At 41.3% G+C, this 19689-nt stretch overlaps 1 long non-coding RNA gene across 1 annotated transcript; it reads right to left on the reverse strand.

The window, feature by feature from the left end:
- Positions 1 to 7933: 7933 nt before the first annotated feature.
- Positions 7934 to 19246, reverse strand: LOC142034562 (uncharacterized). The gene is made up of 3 exons (XR_012651691.1): positions 18689 to 19246; positions 14047 to 14166; positions 7934 to 10718 (listed from the first exon to the last, which is right to left on the reverse strand). It is a non-coding gene; the product is annotated as an uncharacterized LOC142034562 (long non-coding RNA).
- Between the last annotated feature and the right edge of the window lie 443 nt (positions 19247 to 19689).

The following is a 19689-nucleotide window of genomic DNA, read 5'->3' on the forward strand; positions in this document are numbered from 1 at the left end:
AGCAGTAGGGCTAGGACTGTGCTAGTCCCAACACTCCAGGAGTATTCAAATTTCTCAAAATTCTCAAACACCATTGTAACTGGACTGAAGGAGAAAGGAGAGGGGAAGAAAGGTACCCCACCCATAGACTGGTTTTCCATGGAGGAAAGGTAAATGGTATAGTTATTAATAGTTTCCCACAAACGGCTCCCACAGTATAAAGGTGACAATGCTAAGTGCAAATACCGGATTAATCCCACAGCTGATGACTTTAGCATACCATAAACCAGAGTTATACCATACATCAAAGCGAAAACCTTAATCCACCTCCCACGGATGATAAGCAGTAGAAGAGGAACTACATACAGCAAGCGAGGAGATACATAACAGAGCCTTAAAAACCAGAGCAACAACTCTAATACATAAATCAACATAATGAATGCTTAGAACAAATCTGTTTTAGCGAGCTCTGGTCAGGTCTGTCGTTATCTCAACCCTTCGAGCCCCACGTTGGGCGCCAAAAGGACTGTCGTGGTTTAACCCCAGCCAGCAACTAAGCACCACGCAGCCGCTCACTCACTTCCCCCCCATCCAGTGGGATGGGGGAGAAAGTCAGGAAAAGAAGTAAAACTCCTGGGTTGAGATAAGAACGGTTTAATAGAACAGAAAAGAAGAAACTAATAATGATAATGATAACACTAATAAAATGACAACAGTAAGTAATAAAAGGATTGAAATGTACAAATGATGCACAGGGCAATTGCTCACCACCCGCCGACCGACACCCAGCCAGTCCCCGAGCGGCCAAAAAAAAACTGCCTCCCCCCCCTTCCCAGTTCCTAAACTAGATGGGACGTCACATGGTATGGAATACACCGTTGGCCAGTTCGGGTCAGGTGCCCTGGCTGGGCATGAGAAGCTGAAAATCCTTGACTATAGTCTAAACACTACTGAGCAACAACTGAAAACATCAGTGTTATCAACATTCTTCACATACTGAACTCAAAACATAGCACTGTACCAGCTACTAGGAAGACAGTTAACTCCATCCCGGCTGAAACCAGGACAGATCTGAAATCACGGTTCAATTTGGGCAGAAGATAGTACTGAAACATTTTTTACCACTGAATCTGCCTTGGTCTCCAGACCAGCCAGAGGGATGGAAGTTAAAGTAGGCTTTGCTTTTAAAAGCATCGAAGCTGAATTTTTGCTGATCCAATCCATCCTTTGATCTTACTACAATTTTGTATAAGCTTTCTTTAAAAAAGTGTTGTTCTGTCGATGTCTGGAAGAGTGCTGCTTATGATACTGTATTTGAAAAGAAGGGTATAACAGCACAAGATCCAAAATGATAAAGATCCTAGTAACCACATTGTTGCACGTAGGCAGGAGGTATTTGGTTATTTACTGAGCTAATTCACAACTCCTTTGCTATTTCCTTACCCATTCCACTGAGCTAAATTTATATGGAAACTTGATTCCAGTCCCTTCTCTTTTCCTTCTGCTTCTTTCTCCCTTGTTGAAATGATTAAAAGGACCAGAAAGGAAAAGGAGAAGTGATTCAAGATTGAAATGTCAGTGCTGATGGAAAGAGAGGAAAGCAGTGCAATGGAGAATTTAAGCATGATACCCAGAGACAGACTTTCACCTGTTTTTACTTGCAAAGTCACAGAAACATTGCAGAGAACTGTAGCCATTATTTCCAGAGCTGGATTGCTCCCATAACACTAATGGTGTCTTGCTAATTTGAACCAGCCTGCAACAATAAGCAAAGTAACAACGACAAGGAAAGTCCAAGCAAAGGTAAGAAAATGCAAGGTCTTACTCATATCTCGCCTGTTGGGAGCCAGATGACTAAATCACTGGCACTTTCTTTTTCTCCCTAGGAAAGTAATTGATTATTGAAATGAGAAATGCTCAGAATAGCTTTGCCTTGAATTCATCCTGCTCTTGAGGGTGCAAAAATTTGACCTTAGTAAGTGTATTGCTCGATTCCTGCTTCATTAAACCCAGGTGAGAAAAGAGGAGCCGACATGAAATAAAAAGTGGAGGAAGACTAAGTAATTAGAAAAGCAATGATACAGACATTGGCAACAAAAGGTCAATGAGAGACAAAGATATGAAAATGCTATGAAATGCATGAAAAAAAGCAGGCCAAAAATCAAGCTTTCAAGCCAATTTGAACTAGAAGACCTCAGTACTCATGAATTAGAAAAGATGCATTAACATTTTGTTTAACGTGCAAACACAGTTTAGGGGAAAAAAACCAGTGGGGTAATGAAAGGACATGTATTTGAGGGTCTCAAACTAATTTTATGAATTCTTAAAACTTGCTTGCAAAAATCCGACTCTATAAATACCATAATAACTGCAGCAAATGAAAAATGTGAAGCATATGATGAGGCATATAATAGGGAAACATGAAGATTCGGAACAATATATCAATAGGAAATATTATTCGGCTTTGCTTTACTGACTTTAAACACATATATGTACACTTTTTGCTAGGTGTTGCTAAATCCATTAGCCTGATAGAGCTGCTGCACGTCCAGCCTGTAGTGAGGCTGAGCACCTATTCCCAACATACACACAACCACATACACATTTACATGTATACACACGGCCAGATGCGTGACCATGGGACCCACTTGTCCTCCTAGTAACCAGCTCTCATCCTCTCTGATCTCTCCAGTAACTGGGCCAGGTTTATAGCTGCTTTAATAACTAGCTCCCAAGCTTCTTACCCTGCTTACTGGGTATTCAGGCTTGATATCTTCTGGTGATCACATGCTGACATACACACTCACACACAATATACACAAGCTGCTCTTTCTATTTGCCTCTGTGACCCATGGTCTGATGCCAGTTGCTGCACTTAAACCTCCACACCGGTGCAAACAGAACAGAGAGTCCCCCAACCAGAAAAACAGAAATGGAGTTTAATGGGAAGACAGGACAGACAGCACCGATCAGGTGCAGAGTGTGGCTAGAGAAGTGTACGTACCACCCACCCATTTACACGTTATCAGCCCCTTTTATTCCCTTCTCCCTCTATTTTCCCACACTTGTTCCTCCCCAAAAGACATTAAAACCTCCCATCCCCTGCCTTTGCTTCCTTCCCTAAGCATCCCAAAATAAGCACGTACAACCCTAAGATGTTCTTCCCCTGCATCCCATCGTGAGTCCCACAGCCCCTAGGCAGTAACCCCCCCTCAATCTGAAAGTGCTCTGGGGAGAGTCCCCCACTCCTTGGCTCACCTTGACCTGTGGTGCTCGGAGCCTGCCCTGTGACAGCCCTGGGAGGAGCTGGGGTAAGGACTCCCTTTCTCTTCCTGAGTTATGGGACCAAACACCCAAAAGCAGTGACAGGGAACTACTTCTGACAATCTCCATGCACTTTCTGTCAAGCCTTTTGTTATCTGGTGTGCGTGCCTTAGAACTGAGTTGCAGGGCCTTGGAGGAAAACGAGTGTAGGGAACATAAAAGGAAACTAGTATTTTTCAGACAAGTAAATGGAAAATGAGACACACAGCTTCCATTTAAAATGTATTTTATTAGGGTAGGAAAAATCATTTCAATACCCAACTCTCCATACATTCTCAGGCTGACTTGTTATAGGGAGCCAGCAGCAAGTCATGGTCTCCATGAAGTGTGAGTACCTGCACATCACCCTTCCACCATGGACACATACGCAAGCTATTTCCCTACTGGTCTGCATTTTTTTATTGTAATGACAGTGAAAAAGGAGTAGGATAACAGTCACGGGGAGTGGTGTAATAGACAGTAGGCACAGTGTTGTTCACAGTATCATAGCGTTCACTTGTTTTCCAAACTGAGTGAGCTTGGTGACCTTTAAATCTGTTCCTGCTGCTTCTGCAGTTTGTTTCTTACCCGCTGCCACTCCACCCAAGCCACTGGACCCCAGTACACGTTCAGCGCAGCACAATTCTGGAAGAGGCCATTATATATGCAGTAAGTAGAGAAGCTTTCTTTAAACTATTGTGTTTTACTTTCTTTGGGTTTCAGTCCTGCCTGGATTTTTTGATTGCTTTGGTAGCTCTTTTTCTTTGTTGTTTGGTTGGTTATAAAAGATGCTATGCTTAAAAGAATTGTTTCTTATTAATCCTGACTATCATCCTGATTAGTATTGGTATGAGTGCTCCCAGCAGAGATTGGGACCCAGGGCTTGGTGCCATACAGCCAAGCAGGCCAGGAGAAAGTGCCTTGGAGATGAAACGGAGGTGTGAAGAATAAAAAAATCTTGACCAAGTTTAGGGAAGAAGAGAGTGGCAAGGCCAAAACCCTTGGTCACTTATGCTTATTGCAGAGCTCTGTCCATTTTTCTCACGTAACATCTCTCACAACGCCACACCACCTCCCTTTCCGCCTCTGGTGGAAGAGTACCGAGGAGGACAAGGGGAGCTGCCACCATCTGCAGGGACCTCCCTGGCCTGGACCTCCTGTGGGGTGGCCACCGCTGGCTGGGGGGGGCACCCCCGGTCCTGCACACTTAATCCCCAGCACCTGATGACCCACTTCGGGTAAAGCAGTGCTTGCATTCCTTGTGAGTAAAAAGAGGATGACAACACGTGCCTATCTGCTTCCTTGATTTCTGGGTGTTTCTACTGAATGTGTGTGGGAGCGGGTATTTTAAATACCTAGCCTCTGTGATTTTGTCCAGATCACTGTAGGACTGAGATTAACTTAAAAATAAAAGAACCTCTGTATTTCAGTAGACAATGAGCTCTCCTTTTCTGGTCAAGAAATATGATTTTCTAGCTGTTCATGCTTTCCTAATCTGGGAAGCCCCAATGGAGTAGTATATTTCCAGTGGTGCTTTAGGCTAGCTTGGGAGCTGTTTCTTAAGGGAAGGCAGACAATCATTTTGTTTCTGTCTTCTTTTTTTCTTTCCTTGGTGTTTGGGATGTGTATTTGTTATCCTATGGATGAGAACAAGCAACCAGACTGGGCCATCTGAAAATTTCAGAGTGCCACTTACATCCCAGAAAAATTGACTGAAGTGCCTACGTATTATTACTGTACGATATTACAGTTACTTACATAAAGTTAGCAAACCACCAAGTTTATTTCAGTGTAGTTAGAACTTAAATAATTTTTGTATTTTGAGAGGATTTTGCTGGCAAATAAATCCAATACGATGGTCTGCTGCAGCTTTTCTCTTACACATCCAATACGTGCAAATTTGAAATTTTCAGAGACATATGAGGCAAACATAAAAAATCATTCTATAGCCACAAAATACTAAAAATATATTTTGCTTTTGTAAAACTACTTTGATTAATTATTAAAATATTCCTTTTACAAGTACATAGAAAATTCAGATAAACTGGAATTTAAAGTGCCAAACAGGATGGCTTAACCTTCACAATACAAACAGCTTTGGTGCTTTAAGATACTATTGACTACATATGACCATTTGATTTCAGCTGTCTGCTCTGAGGGATCTCACCCTCCTAAAGAGCACATCGTCTGAGCCCTACACGTTAGCCTCTGGGCAAAGTTGCTTGGCTGAGTTTAAAAGCCCCATCTGCCGTGGCTCAGTCTAAGCTGACTGCCTTGCATTCGGGCAAGCAACCTGCGAGTGAAGCTCAGCTAGATGGGCAGTAGTCGCCTGCAGAAAAACACTACACTGCAAGGGACAGCTAGGAAATGGTAAGGTTTTAAGCCATTACAGCTGTTTCCAAATAAAACCTGACTTAGATCACAGCCAGATAAAATGTTTCAGCTGTCTCTGAGACCAGATTATCTCCCCCAGACTATTCACACCGTTAACCCATCCCTCCATATTCTGCCATTACCGGCTTGGTTTGTTTTCTCGTTCATAAAATTTCACAGAACGGAAGAGCCGTGCAGTAAAAGCACCGCAGTGATGAAGCAGAAGCAAACAGCTGGGATGATAATCTTTTAATCCAGCTCATCATAAGAGCTCACCTGACTCCCTTCACAGAGCAGATGGCAATGACTAAGGCAGCAGAAGAGACGGAGCGGTGTGACTTGCAGTGGTCGCAGACATGACTACAGCTGCGGTCGGCGGCTGCAGTGGGTACCCAGCTGCGTGACTCAGGGGCCGAGAGGCATGAGGCCATCCTCCCGTGGCCAGAGGTGTGACTGCTTCCCACACCTCTGCTGCCAGCGCGCCTTCTCTCGCGAGCTCGCGTGAGCTCCCGCACCTCTTGCTGCGTACCAGCAGCGGGTCTGTGAGTGCTCCGCACGTACAAAGCCCGAGGGCTTGGCTCAGGCCGCAGGTAGGGTTTAAGCGGGGAGACCTGCTGCCGGAGGCGCTCTCTAGCAGATAGCAGGGTGCTGGGTGCCAAAGGGCACGGGAGGTGAGATCTCCCCATCCCCAAAGACAACCCCACACCTCCCGTCAGTACTGAGGAATGCCCCACAGCAGCTGTTCTTCTCGGCTGGTCGCCCGTAATAACTCTGGTCAGAAAAGCAGATACCGTCAGAAGCGAGCTCCCTCACAGGTCACCTCCGAGCCACCTCGGGGAGTCACCTCTGGGCCGGCCTTGCCGCTGGCTACAGAGCCCCCGGCTGCGGACCAGCGTGGGAAGGAGCAGTCTCCTTTCTGTAAATCCTCTTTACTCCACTGTCCCGCTGCCGCTGGTCCCTCAGCTTCTGCCCCAGCGCGTCTTGTGCGCGCCGGGTCCCGCCACCCAGGGGTGTCCCTCAGGTGGGGGTGCCCCGGCTGGAGGGCTGCTGCCCATCAGCCAGTCAGGCAGTAAATCGTTCCCTGGAGAATGACAAGGAAACATACAGCAAGCCTGGCTTTTATTTGGCTTGCCATAGGCTCTGAGGAAAATGACTTGGCCTTGTCCTGCGATGTGTTTAGACAGAAATGGAAAAAGGTGCAACTGCTCCTGCCTGGCTCGAGTGCAGAGCTGCAGCTCTCGGACCCTGCCAGACCACTCTGACCAGGCAGCGCAGGGGGAGTTTGGTGAACCAATGAGCCCATCTGTTTCGCTGATGGGCAGAAAAGCCTTTCATTCCGCTTGTGCTGCTGGTGCCGGTTCTGCCTCGGGATGTTCCTCCCCAGGGCTAAGCAGCGAAGAGTAAAGGGGCAGGGAACCAAGAGGTCTAACACAGACAGTAAAAATAAATAGTGCAAACACTTCACGAATATCAAGAACTGCAGACAAGGCTTCTACGCTTTCAGCCAGTCTCTCTGGATCATATGGTCTTAGTGCAGGAAAAAAAAATAAATAAATAAAGCCGGGTTATACAATTTTTATGAGGGCCTCCCCCTGCCATTCTAGTAGCTATTTAGTTTCACAGGTAGAGGAGTCACGACACAAGAGGGGCATTACAAGCAAAGGAAATTATTTAACAGAAATAAAGTGATCTTGTGTGCATACTGCAATGAAGTAAAAAGTTCTGCCTCCCTATATAATGCAAACTTACTTTTGTTATAATTGCCCATCTAGTCAGAAGTCCATTTAGCTTCATGTCCTTTTAAATCCCTTCCTTCTCTTTGCAGAACAAGCTGGCATTCAGCACCATAGGAAAGAATCCAAGCTCAGAGGCGTCTTTGTAGAGAAAAAACTGAACACAGTTTCTCTCAAAGGAAAAATTGAGTGTTCAGGGCACTTGGTGAACTGTCATCCTTGTCCCTACAGATGCACAAATGTAATAGTAGCAAGGACCTTTTACATATTTTTTTCCATGCTTACGTTCACTGTGACTTTTCCTGCTGGATACAGGCTTGGAAGTTGGACTGACAAACAGATTGTGTGTTATTATAATCACATTTTTCAAATCCTCTGGAAAGGCATGTGGGCTTTGCATTTCACTCTAAAGCATTTCATTAGGCAACTGAATAGCATAATAGCAGTTACCACCAATAAAATGTTTCTGTCTTTTTTGTGAAATGACAGAGCTACAGAATATGCAAATATCAAAAAAGTACAGCCAAGTATTTTGCAATATTTATGTATATAAAAAGATAGATATATATACCACCAACAGGCTGAAAGAATTTAACTGAAAAAAATCTTACTATTGTTTTTGTAGGTAGTCTTGAAAGGGTGGTTCCACAGGCATTTGGTGTGAATGTTGACTGCAGAGCAGGATTTCACTTCTACAGAGCTAGAAGCCATAGAAGGACAGAAAACCCCTTTTGTGTCTTGTGGGGCTCAGGCCTGTTTGCTTTTCAGTGTTTTGCTGCTGAGACAGCTTGCTGCCCCTGTGGGAAGGTGGAAGGTGGGGAGGAAGTGCAGCTTCTCAGGTGACCCAAGATCTTTGGAGGAACTGATGCAGAAGGACTGCTGTGGCAGGTCACATTGCATAGTTGTTTGCATATTTCACTCTGCATATTTTTTCACCTTACACATAACCGTAATTTCTAACACTAACTGGATAAATTACTTGGCAGTGTGTCCTAACCTCTTACTGATACACTAATGGTGTGAAATGGAGTGATTCTAAGATCACATCTCCCATATAATCCAGAACAATGGCAGCTGATTCCTGAAGGACACTAGAGAGATCAAAATCAGGGATGCTTCCATGTTCTTCTTGTACATATTTAATGAAAACTTAAGCTCTATTGAATAATGTGCAAGAATCTGCCATGCAGGAGCTATCAAAACATTACACAGCTAGCTACATGTGACAAATACAGTCATCCAAACCACCTTTGGCATAGTTTTAAACCTGTTAATCTTTAGAGTCATTACCAGACTTGCATATGCCAGTATATTTTACAAACATGTCCCATTAAAGTATATGTAACATATTCATCTAGGTATGTACGGATAAGAAATATACAGATAGCAATAAATAGCTCAAATAACATGACGTATGATTTTGCACCACAGAGACCGGTTGCTACAAGTTTTAGAAAGGAAGGACATACAGGAATTCTAGGCAGCATAAGTCACTTGAAAATCAAAATGAGACATGAAGAAATTTCCATCAAAGTATCTTCAAGGCAATAGTGCGGGCACAGGCTTGCATAAAGGCCAGCATATTGCAATATTGCTCTGGTTTGTTTTAGAGAAAAAGAGTCTCCCACAAGAGCTCCCTGTTTGGATTAGAGCAGTATACATTCTCTTTTTATAGCCTTTTCTTTGTTTTGGGGTTAGAGGCAGGGTTTGTACTGATCAATACAAGGACAGACCGACCTGTGGTCTGTCCTGCTCTCCTAGACTAGCATAGGGGAGCAGCTGGTGCCCTGAGGAGGTGCAGCTGTGACTGGCTGGCACTTGCACAAGCCACACTAGGGCGAGAGAGGATGGTTGCTTCTCTGAGTAAGGGTTGGCCAGGTTCTGATTCTGGACGTTAAAGTACTGATATTTGGGATTTGGACTGGAGGAGTTTAAAGGAGTTTCTATAGTGTTGAGACTGCCAACACAGAACAGGAGGGACACATTTTTAACATAACAGTCTTAATCTGCATCTAAAGTACATATATATGCCAGAAGGCACATACGATAGAGCAGAAAACTTATCTTATCACTCCAGATGTCAGCTTTCAAACCCTGTATTCTGGAATGAGGAAGTGTCCCAGATAGAGGCCCAAGCAAATTGATTTCCAGTACTTCATTTGCTTCCTATTATAGCTTTGGACACAACACTGAGACTAGGAATTGACCAAAATTGTTATTTATTTAACACTTACAATATAGCAAGTGAAAAAGTCCAGCCATATTATCCACTGTTGCCTTAAAAAAAAATGGGAAGTGATAGTTTCTATCCCAAAGAACCAGCTATCTAAAAGATAAGATGTATGTGAGTGGATAAGATCAACAAATAAATCAGACCGGGGTAGACAAGAGCAGGAAACACAGGTGATTTGTTAAGGCTTGCCTGCGTTCAGTCAGGAACACTTTCCACAGTTCTCCAAATATGTAGCTTATGAGGTCACAGTTTTTTTCACTTCAAAAGGAAGTAAAATTTTTGCCCAGTGACCCTGCCCTTTTGGAAGTTCAATCAATTTGAATACAGTTGCTTTATGCATCACACTTAAAGGACAAGTCATAGAAGAGGAGGAGGAGTGCCTCAGAGCAGCTCCTGTCAGTCTGTCACTGTGGAGAGGCAATAGTAGAGAACTTCAGATTCAAGAGGCAATGTTGCATATTGATCTTTGTGGACATGCCCTGCTAACTGCCAAGGTCTGGGTTTCTTTTTTTAGCAGCTTAGCATGGCTTTAACCCAGCATAAATATAGCTGCACAAATAGTGAGAAGCTATTTTTGAACATTTTGGTCACTGCTAAATACAGAATTGCTAACCCAAGCAGTCAGAAGTCATGACTCAGGTCCCCAGAATGAGAAGGCTGGCCTAAGTATGGAGATACTTTTTTATTTGCTCTTTGCTTTGCTTACTGAAACTTTAGAATATTTCTGGATCACATGTCCAAGCACTTTGGTTCAAAATTGAAGATAGAAATTTAATCTGAGTTTATATTTGCCTCTAATTCACATGGTTCGTGGAGCTGGGGCTCAAAGAATTCTTCCTAATGCTCTGAGGCAAGAGACTTTCTTTGCTTGCCTGCCAAAGTGTCTGTTATACCAGTAGCTGAAATTTCTTTAATCAAAAATGGAAATGTCACCAGTGAACGGACAGACCAGCAGAGGACTGAGGCACCATTCATCTTCCACCTTCTCTTGTTTTCAGAGCTTTGATATAAGGGGAGCACAATGCCTTCCTCTACAGGGTTGACATTAGTCAACCCACAGCAGAACAGCAGCAACCTTCTGGGTGAAGCATTTCCTCCTGCAGCATAAACACATCATGAATGTCACACAGCACACAAATACCATGGCACAAATGTCAAATACTCCAAGGAATACTTGCAACAGGCATTAGCTTAAACTTGTTTGATGAATGTTTTGTACAAGTAATTCCAATTTGTGACGCATTTGGGAGAGTTTTTTTGTTTTGCAATTTTAAAAGCAGCCTATAAGCAGAACAAGGGTCTAACTTTGTCCAGTGAATATACTGCTTGTCCAGTTGTAAGCTTAAGCCCAATATGATTTAGTACATCCTCAGCTCCTATTCACCAGCAAATTTTAAACTCGGCCAATGTTGCTAGCGACTAAGACTTCCTGCAAGAATGGTTTATTGTCCTCCTTCCCTTGAAAGGATCCATTTTTAAGCAATCAGTGTCATAAGAGCTGGTGACTCTTTCATTTCTAAGAGCACTTGAAAATGTATTTTTTTGGATGAAGCACCCTTTATTCACTATTGTGTTTTTCCTGGAAACACCTCAAAACCAAATTTATACACAGGGAATATATTGGCCTTTTCAATAGTACAGATTAGCAAGCTTCCCTTCTATAAAATAACTTTTAGCATCTTTTTCTATTGCAAGACTCTCAACTGGTCTTTGCTGAAAATTAACAAACTTGTCCTAGCACCATAATATCTCATTATTGGTTCAGTAGCCATTCACCGAATACCTGTTCTATCTTCTGCTTTCTCTTGTGAACTCCATGTTTTGCCTTATAGGGGCATCCTTATGCCTAAATAAATTAACTAAATGTATTTCTGTAAAGATACTGCAATAATGCCAGGTTATTTTTCTCTGTAGCTCTCAAAGATGTGTCGCTCTAACCCTCTCCCCTGCTTAAAAGCTTCAGAGTCTGCTTGATATGTATGAGGGAACAAATAGTCTGACGGGGAAGGGCATGGGCAGGGTTTGCATCACCCTGACCCGTTCCTGCTTGTTTAGCCAGCTAGGCAGCCCAAGTCAGAGGTTACACCTTCCCTAAACAGGTGTAACTTGAATACTCCTCCAAGTGTACTAGAATGCTGGGAGGAAAGAACCAGAGTCCCTGAACAATTTCTTCTGGTTTTTCTTCCTATGGCTGAGTGTTGACATCCAACCAAGAGGCAAAGCACCTCCCTGTTCACATTGTTTGTACCCCTACCTTTGCAGATATGCAGCATGTAGCACGGTTATGACTCACACCACAATAACCTGAAAGTTGAGTCAGCATGGGCCATGCACTCTGCCACTACCCATGGAGGTAAGGGGATGGAGCACTCGGGCAAGGGAGAGACAAGCAGAAGCTCTGCAATGCAATTCCCCTCCAGGCTCATGGCAGGTCAGCACTCTGCAGAGCAGGAGCAAGGCGGCCTGCAGCAAAAACGAGCTGGCCTATGACATGTCTGCCCTTCTGCCGTGACCTCATCCTCCTGCAAAGCCACAGGGATTTCTCGCGAGGTCGCTGCTGAATTTGCAGCACTTTCATTTTGCCCATGTTTTCATTAAGATTTAGCCCTACCAAATGCAGATTAAATACATACCTACATACCCTTGCAAAGATGTTCAGAGATACTGAGCATTGCAATTCCCTCTGTGCCTTTCCACTTTACACAGAAAGTGCAAAACAGGCCAGCTTGGTTTAAAAACCTTGAACTAGACCGAAAATGTTATTATTAATTATCCTACATGGACAGAGGCTAGGGGTTTGGAAAAACTTTTTTCCTTATCTAGCACTTCAAGGAAATATGAACCTTGAATATCAAGGGTTGCTGGTGACACTAAAAAGAACATTCAGGCTTTTGTTTATAGCCAAGGAATCTGGGTACTGCTCTGATAATATATTTGGCAGATGGGGAGCATGCAGCTGGATGAGCATTCAACAGCTAAACTGTGCAGCCTGTTCCTTAGAGAGTTCTTTGCCCTTGGCAAAAAAAAGTGCATCTTCCTGGCACTGAAACTGGGTCTTATTTTATTGATAAGAATAAACTTTTTTCCTACTTGTATGCACAATAAATGAGACTTTCAAAGTAAGCTAATGATGGGTGTCTATGACGTATGCCAGTAGCAGCTCTGTTTATTGATTTAGTTATACTGGTAAAAAATGCACACTTTATTATAGTTTTATGCTGCAATGGGAAGAGATTCAATTATGCTCATAAGCACTGCTGGTGCTGTATTTGTAGTTCTGCCAGTTTTCCCCAATATAAATACATCAATAAAACCTTTTTCAGCTAGGCAGATCATACAGAAATGAAGATCAGTCTGAGCAAGAATGCTTTGGAACAAAGTGCCATGTAATCCAAGCACATGGAAGCAGAAAAATCAAGCAATATACAGAGGTGAGAAGCGTGGTTCATAAACACATTGTAATAAATGACATAAATTAAACCTCAGTTATTTATTTTTAAGGCAGACTTCTTACTTTGAAAAAAAAGCAGCTAAATTCAGTGCAGTCAACCATTGCTAAATGAATACTTAAACCAGGTTTGTATAAGGGTCAAGTTACAGTAGGCAGCACCTATAACATCCTCTTGTTTCTGCTGTTCCAACGTTTCTATATCTGCTGTATGTAACTACAATTACTGACAGAACCTACCATTAGATTTTACATCTGGATTTGCCCTGTCATCGCTATAGTTGTATTTATCTAAGGATATTTCTTAATCTGCTCCCCTCATCATACAACAGTAATGTTATATTTCTAAATTTAAATTAAAAAAAACCACAAAGGATGAAGCATGTTAAAAAGAAGCAGCTAGAAAACCTAGCAGACTTGCTTTGTAACATCATATAGGCAAGCTGGCTGATTTTTTTATGTAGCTTTGGATACTGACACTGTACATTTAAAGAGTATCTTTCAGATTATTTTTGTATTCAGATAGCCACATTTTCATAATCAGCTTCTAGAACAACCAATATGAGCACAACTGGTTTACATTGAATCTTCATATTTATGCATGAATATAAGGCTCTGTGAATGTCAAGCTGGTAATCAGATTCACTTCTGGTTTCCACTAAAGATTGCAAATAGTATAATATGAAGAAAACTTGTCAGTGCACTTTAGTTACTGAGCTGTGGACCAAAATGTTGATGATCAAATAGGAAAGGCATTCAATGGTACATTTAAAAGGCTGGTTGCTTGTTACTGCTTTCTCAGGCAGAAATCTTTTAACTTCAAATAAAGATAATTTGACCTTACAGTTCACAGGAAACTGGACTCTCTGATGGTAACCCTACAAGCTGTGACTGTGGCACCTACAACTTGAAGCTTTCCAGGAGACTCATACTCACTGCATTACGTCAGAGAGTAATTTTGACAGCTCTGCCCTTACCTCTTTAGACAAGCGATGAGGCAGGCAAAACATCCCTTTCTGAAGTCTATGTGAGCTAATTACTTCAGGGAGAGCGATCCATTCCCAGTTAAATCCTCTTACTCAACACTGGTTGGCAGGCTGTTGTGGATACAAGAAGGAGATTTGGAATAGCTGTAATAAATGTAGCATGAAATGTAACTCTGAGAAATATTGGTAATATAAATAGACTTTAGGTACTTGCCACACAAAACATGCTTACAGGCTATTTTCAAATACAAGCAGTGTGATAACTAAAATATATCAGAAGGCTCAGCAGTGCCATGAATGGGGAATAGCACAGAGCCAATTCATCTGTTGGTTAGGCAAACCTCACACAGGGAAAACAGCTACTGAAATCAGGGGAGTCTCAGATTTTCAGAATCTGACTTCATACAAATGAATAAGGGTGTCACATTCACTTTTTGCGGAGCAGTCAAGCTGACCACATCCAAATAATGACAGGCTTGGTTTATTTGACATGTAAAATGCGATGGTTTATAATTTATACAATTTGAATATCAGGATTTTGTATCACTTGAAGTACAAAAGCAAAAGACATTGTTAATGTTCATTGTTCTTTAAAAGTGTCTTAAAACAATTAACCTACAGTCCAAGTATAAAAAAAAGGGGGGGGGGCAGTATTGTCATCGTGGCTGTAAAACTTCATTAGTAAGAAATGACACAACTTGGAAAGGAGAAGAACAAGGACTTGCTCACAAAGCTGACCTTATATCCATATAAATGGTATTTGTACACCTTCTTCTGACAGGAAGTTACAATTTAATATGCAGAAGTGGCTACTTAACAGCAGTGTGAATGATATCTTTTAGAATAACTTCTTACCTGCAACTGTTCTTTACTCAAAATTCATCATTTAAAAAACACACAACTTGTAACAAAATGATAAATAATATCAAAAGTTTTGTGGTGCTGTGTGCTTTTAAATAGTTGTATTTCCTAATGAACTTTCTGTATTAGAGATTGCTTGTAATTCAAAAGTATTTATGAGATCAATCATAGAATAATTGAGGTGGAAAGATTCCTCTGGAGATCACCTCATCCCAACCCTCTGCTTAAAGCAGGGTAAGCAGGAGCAGGTGGCTCAGGCCCACAACCAGTTGGGTTTTGAGTATCTCCGAGGATGGAGACTCCACAACTTTTCTGAGTGACCTATGCCATTGTTTGACCACCTTCATGGTAAAGGAAGTTTTTCTTATGTTTAAACAGAATTTCCTGTGGTTTAGTTTGTTCCCATTGCCTCTTGTCCTTTCACTGGACACCACTGGGAAGAGCCTGGCTCCATCTTCTTTACTCCCGCCCATCAAGTATTTATACACATTGGTAAAATCCTTCCTGAGCCTTCTCTTCGCCAGGCTGAACAGTCCCAGCTCTCTCAGTCTCTCCTCAGATTTCAGATGCTCCACACCCTTCACTACCTTTGTACCTTTGTAGTCCTTTTCTTCACTGGACTCACTCTAGCATATCCATGTCTCTTTTGTGCTGGGGACCCCAGAACTCAGTTGTCATTTGGAGATGTTTTATAAACATGTAAATATTACATTTTAATGCAAAAATTCTAACTGAAGTGTTATTCTTGAAATTTTAAATCCAGCTAAGTATAACAGTCTATTCTTATATTAAATACCTTAACGGTCCCTTTAGAAATATAATATGTATTAGAGTCATCTTCCATAGCTTATAGAATACATATCTTCTCATTCAGTGAGTAGTCATCTACGCCTAATGAAGACATGAGAGTCTACCTCAGACAGATGGGCTATAGATCAAATGTCCACCTACAGAGTTAGCGTCTATCTAAACAGTTAGTTAGAAGATAAAGAATTTTGCGATCTCATCTCAGGCAGGTTATAGTTATGCAACATGTCATGAAGTGTTGTAACTGACCCATACTGAATGCTTCCGACAGTCAGCAGTCCTTCTCCAGTACTACTGAAAGAATCATGTGTGCTTGCCCTGTTGAAAACTGGGTGCTGAATCTGCAGATAAGCATTTTTTCCTAGCTCTGTCTGCTGCAACATCCATGCATTGTTAGAAAGCTGGAGTCTTTTAACTGAGTTCAGTATGTTTTATGTTAGTGTCTTAATGTCTAGGCTAAGTAGTAGGGCTAATTGATGGGTGTCTGCTGGGATTAAGGGTGAAGAAGATTTCTCTCCCAGTCTTCAGACTATCTATAGATAAACAGCAGAAATAGGGCTGAAACATGCCATAGCATTCAGCCTGTAAGAGAGGAGGAACTCAGCTTCAACAAGGTCATCCCGTTCTCCAGGAACACACTAACTCATTCTATTTTCCCTGGATAGAAACAAGAACTAACAAAATTTTGACATCTTTCTTTGTATTTCTGATTATCACCACAGCTGAGAGCAACTGCTGTGGAATTAAATGGCTTCAGAGTACAATTTAGGGTTAAAATATCTACTCTTAAAAAAACAAAGCCCATCGTATCCTCACAGTCATAGTGAAATCCACCCTAAGATGCTGATAGCAACCATCTTTTAAAAAAAGAGCAATTTCAAAAGCATTCACATTGCTAAGAAAAACAGAATAAAGTTACAAGTTATGTTTGGGTTACGTTATATTTTAACATCATAACTGGTTAAAAATCAGTGACATCACTTTGTTTTTATCTCAAGCAAAACACAGTCATGGTATCAGTGATACCATTGTCATATATTGATGAGACTAACTGTATACCCATAAAGATAACAGGAACTTTATCTTCATCTTTTAAACCAAAACAATATAAGCATCTAATGCTTGTTAACAGACACTGCTGTCTCAGATTCTGCTACTGAACTCTTCTTTGGCAGATGCACTAGAAATAATTATTTCCCTGATATTCTGCTCTTCCCTGAGGATTAGTATGGTAGTGACTGCAAAGCACTAACTGCGCTGGCCTTAGACTGAGATGAATTTTCACATGGATTACTTATGTTCGCATGGTTATATTAGCAAACAATTTTTTTCAGATGCTCTTCACCTGAACTATTTTGATGCGACTTCACTCGGGTTTTTCGAATTTTGATTTGTAGGAAAAAAAGTACAAAAACATTCCAGAATTTTTTTCCTTAGGAATGAAAGAACATGAATGGGATTCCAAATTGTTAAATGTATTTTGTCCAAATTTTGACAAAACCCTTTCTTGGATGGAGTCAGAATGTGGAAAGTATTGGTTCATTGTGAAGATTTTTGGAAAATTATAAGCCTAGGAAAAAAAGCAAAATGATGCATCCTCTCACACTTTCACTAAGAATGTTGCTATGGTAATAAAAAATACTTACATTAAAATAAAACCTAACAATTTTTTTCAAATTTTCCCAAAATTTCTTTTCCTTTTGCAAAAACGTCATGGTTACATGGGTAAATCTAAACCACATGTTAGCCAACACAGTAAAAATAGATTATATTTCATTTATCTGTAACATATTTTCCCATCAACAAATGAAAAAGAAGGAACTGTTATACCATGTGTGAGATAATAGGATTACGAGGGATATATAAAACTCCACAGGCCGTCTGACAGCAAAGGCAAAACTCTTTCAAGTCACCTACAGAGGTAGTTCTGCTAGTTCTGTGTAGCCTCTGCAACTGTGATGAATTCAGGCAAATGGGGGAGGGGAAGGAGGATGTTAGAAAAAAGGTGTAACTGGGATAAGATTTGTGCTCAGTGTAACTATAAACTTCTGTAGACCTCCATAAGAAGATTCTGCAGCCACAAAAAAAATAATAACCTGTCTTTGTACCAAACACATTTGTTCTGGAATAATTTTATCCCTTGTATTCCATGGTGAATGTTAATATTACATCTCCATAAAGCACCTGGTTAAATGAGTTTTTTGTTTTGGCTAATATGGAGTTTAATTCAAAAGATGAAACACATACATGCCAGTACTGTAATATTACAGTTGTGAATTTAAAGATGAAAATACAGGAATTCTGAAGCCATAAGTCACACGATGCTTCCGTAACTTTGGTAATGGTTCAGACAGTCAGCTTGGTGTTGCCTTTGATTCTGACCCATGTTATTTGAACCTATATCTATCCTTAGGAGAGGTCAAAATGTAGAGTACTTGAAAGCAGGTTTCAGAAAGGCGACGTGCACAAATATGTTTGATACAGCATCATTTTTTACTCACAAATGCATGAAGGCAATGCTGAATAAATTCTGAAACTCTTAGAGACAGCCTGCATATGTTACGGATCTTACAAATAACACAGTTGAGATCACTGGGATTATTCATTTTCTTTTTCTTAATCCACCCTCCTGTGCTTCTGGGATAATAGGAATGGTTAGATCATTCACTTCACCTGCGACTAGGTTTCCTCAGTCCCAAACAGACACAAGCCTCCCTAAACAACTTCAGAGAGTCTCCTGGCTAATGAGATGAGCAGAGAGCTCCTTAAGCTGGCAAGAGAAAAAGTCAGAGGAAAAGGGCTCAGAAACCTGTCCCAGTCAAGCAAACCAACAGGCATAATACATTGCCTTACAATTTATCACCTGCGCCACAACCAGTATGTATTTATAATGCACCTGGAGATCCTGGGGATCTCTTATCACAGTAGAAGGTACTAAGTACGGCAGCCAAATGCTGTGTGATACCTGCAGATCTGTGGTGCTCTGATTCTTTGCAGAAGGATGTGTGAACTCCATCATACAAAATGGATAGGAAAAAAAGACTCTTTAAAATCCTATAGAATATACAAGTTTTTCTTGGTTGAAGTTCTCTGAGGAGGGAAGAGAAAAGAAGGAAAAATGGGGGAAGGAGGTGTTAAGCTTTGCTGTCCAGCTTTTCATAGCTCTTCCAGAGATTCCAGCACTGTCCTTTATGGTTCTCCATTATTTTTGTCTAGGAAGGTTTCAGAAGTACTGGCATTCATAACTAACATCCATGACTCCTTCTGAACTGCCTTACAGAGGTAATAAATGCGTGGAGGCTACCTCCTTCTGTAGCTGCTCAGCAGAGAATGTCACACGGATCTCAGCTCCCTAATAGAAGGGTCATAAACTGGATTCCTCAGCTGGCTGTAGCTGGAGAGACTGCTGCTGCCAGGAAAGCAGATTAGCTCACATCATTCAACAGTTATTTCAAATGCTGAGTGCTATGTTTCCTAGCATGGATGTGTCTTAAAATAAGCATGTGAAGAAAAGGAAATGCAAAACAATTATAGAAATAATGATAGGGGCCCATAAGAGTCAAATAAGAATAAAAAACTCTGAATAAATTGAAATAATGGGAGACAACTAACTCTTTAGAGTGTTTTATACTGTAGGAACAGTGTAAGTATTTAAAAGGATGGAAATATTTATGCTCACAATGAGGTAACAGCTTTTTTTAAGTAATGAAGTGGACAGAGACGAAGGTGTAAGATAAAACCTGAAGCACTGCACAATTGGAGACATCTGGAAGTTGTAGAATGAGTTACGATCTTGCTGTCTTCTATTTAGTGGGGCATTGCACCAAGCAGAGAATATCTTGGTTCCTATTGCTGTTCACCAGAACCGAGCCATCAACAGAATTACACCATGAAACTCACCTTGTGAAGTTGTGGGTGGTAAATTCTTCCAGATGATTCAGAGCAAAAGGAGGAAATGAATCCTAT

Source organism: Buteo buteo, chromosome 9, assembly GCF_964188355.1.
Source record: "Buteo buteo chromosome 9, bButBut1.hap1.1, whole genome shotgun sequence".
NCBI lineage: Eukaryota > Metazoa > Chordata > Aves > Accipitriformes > Accipitridae > Buteo > Buteo buteo.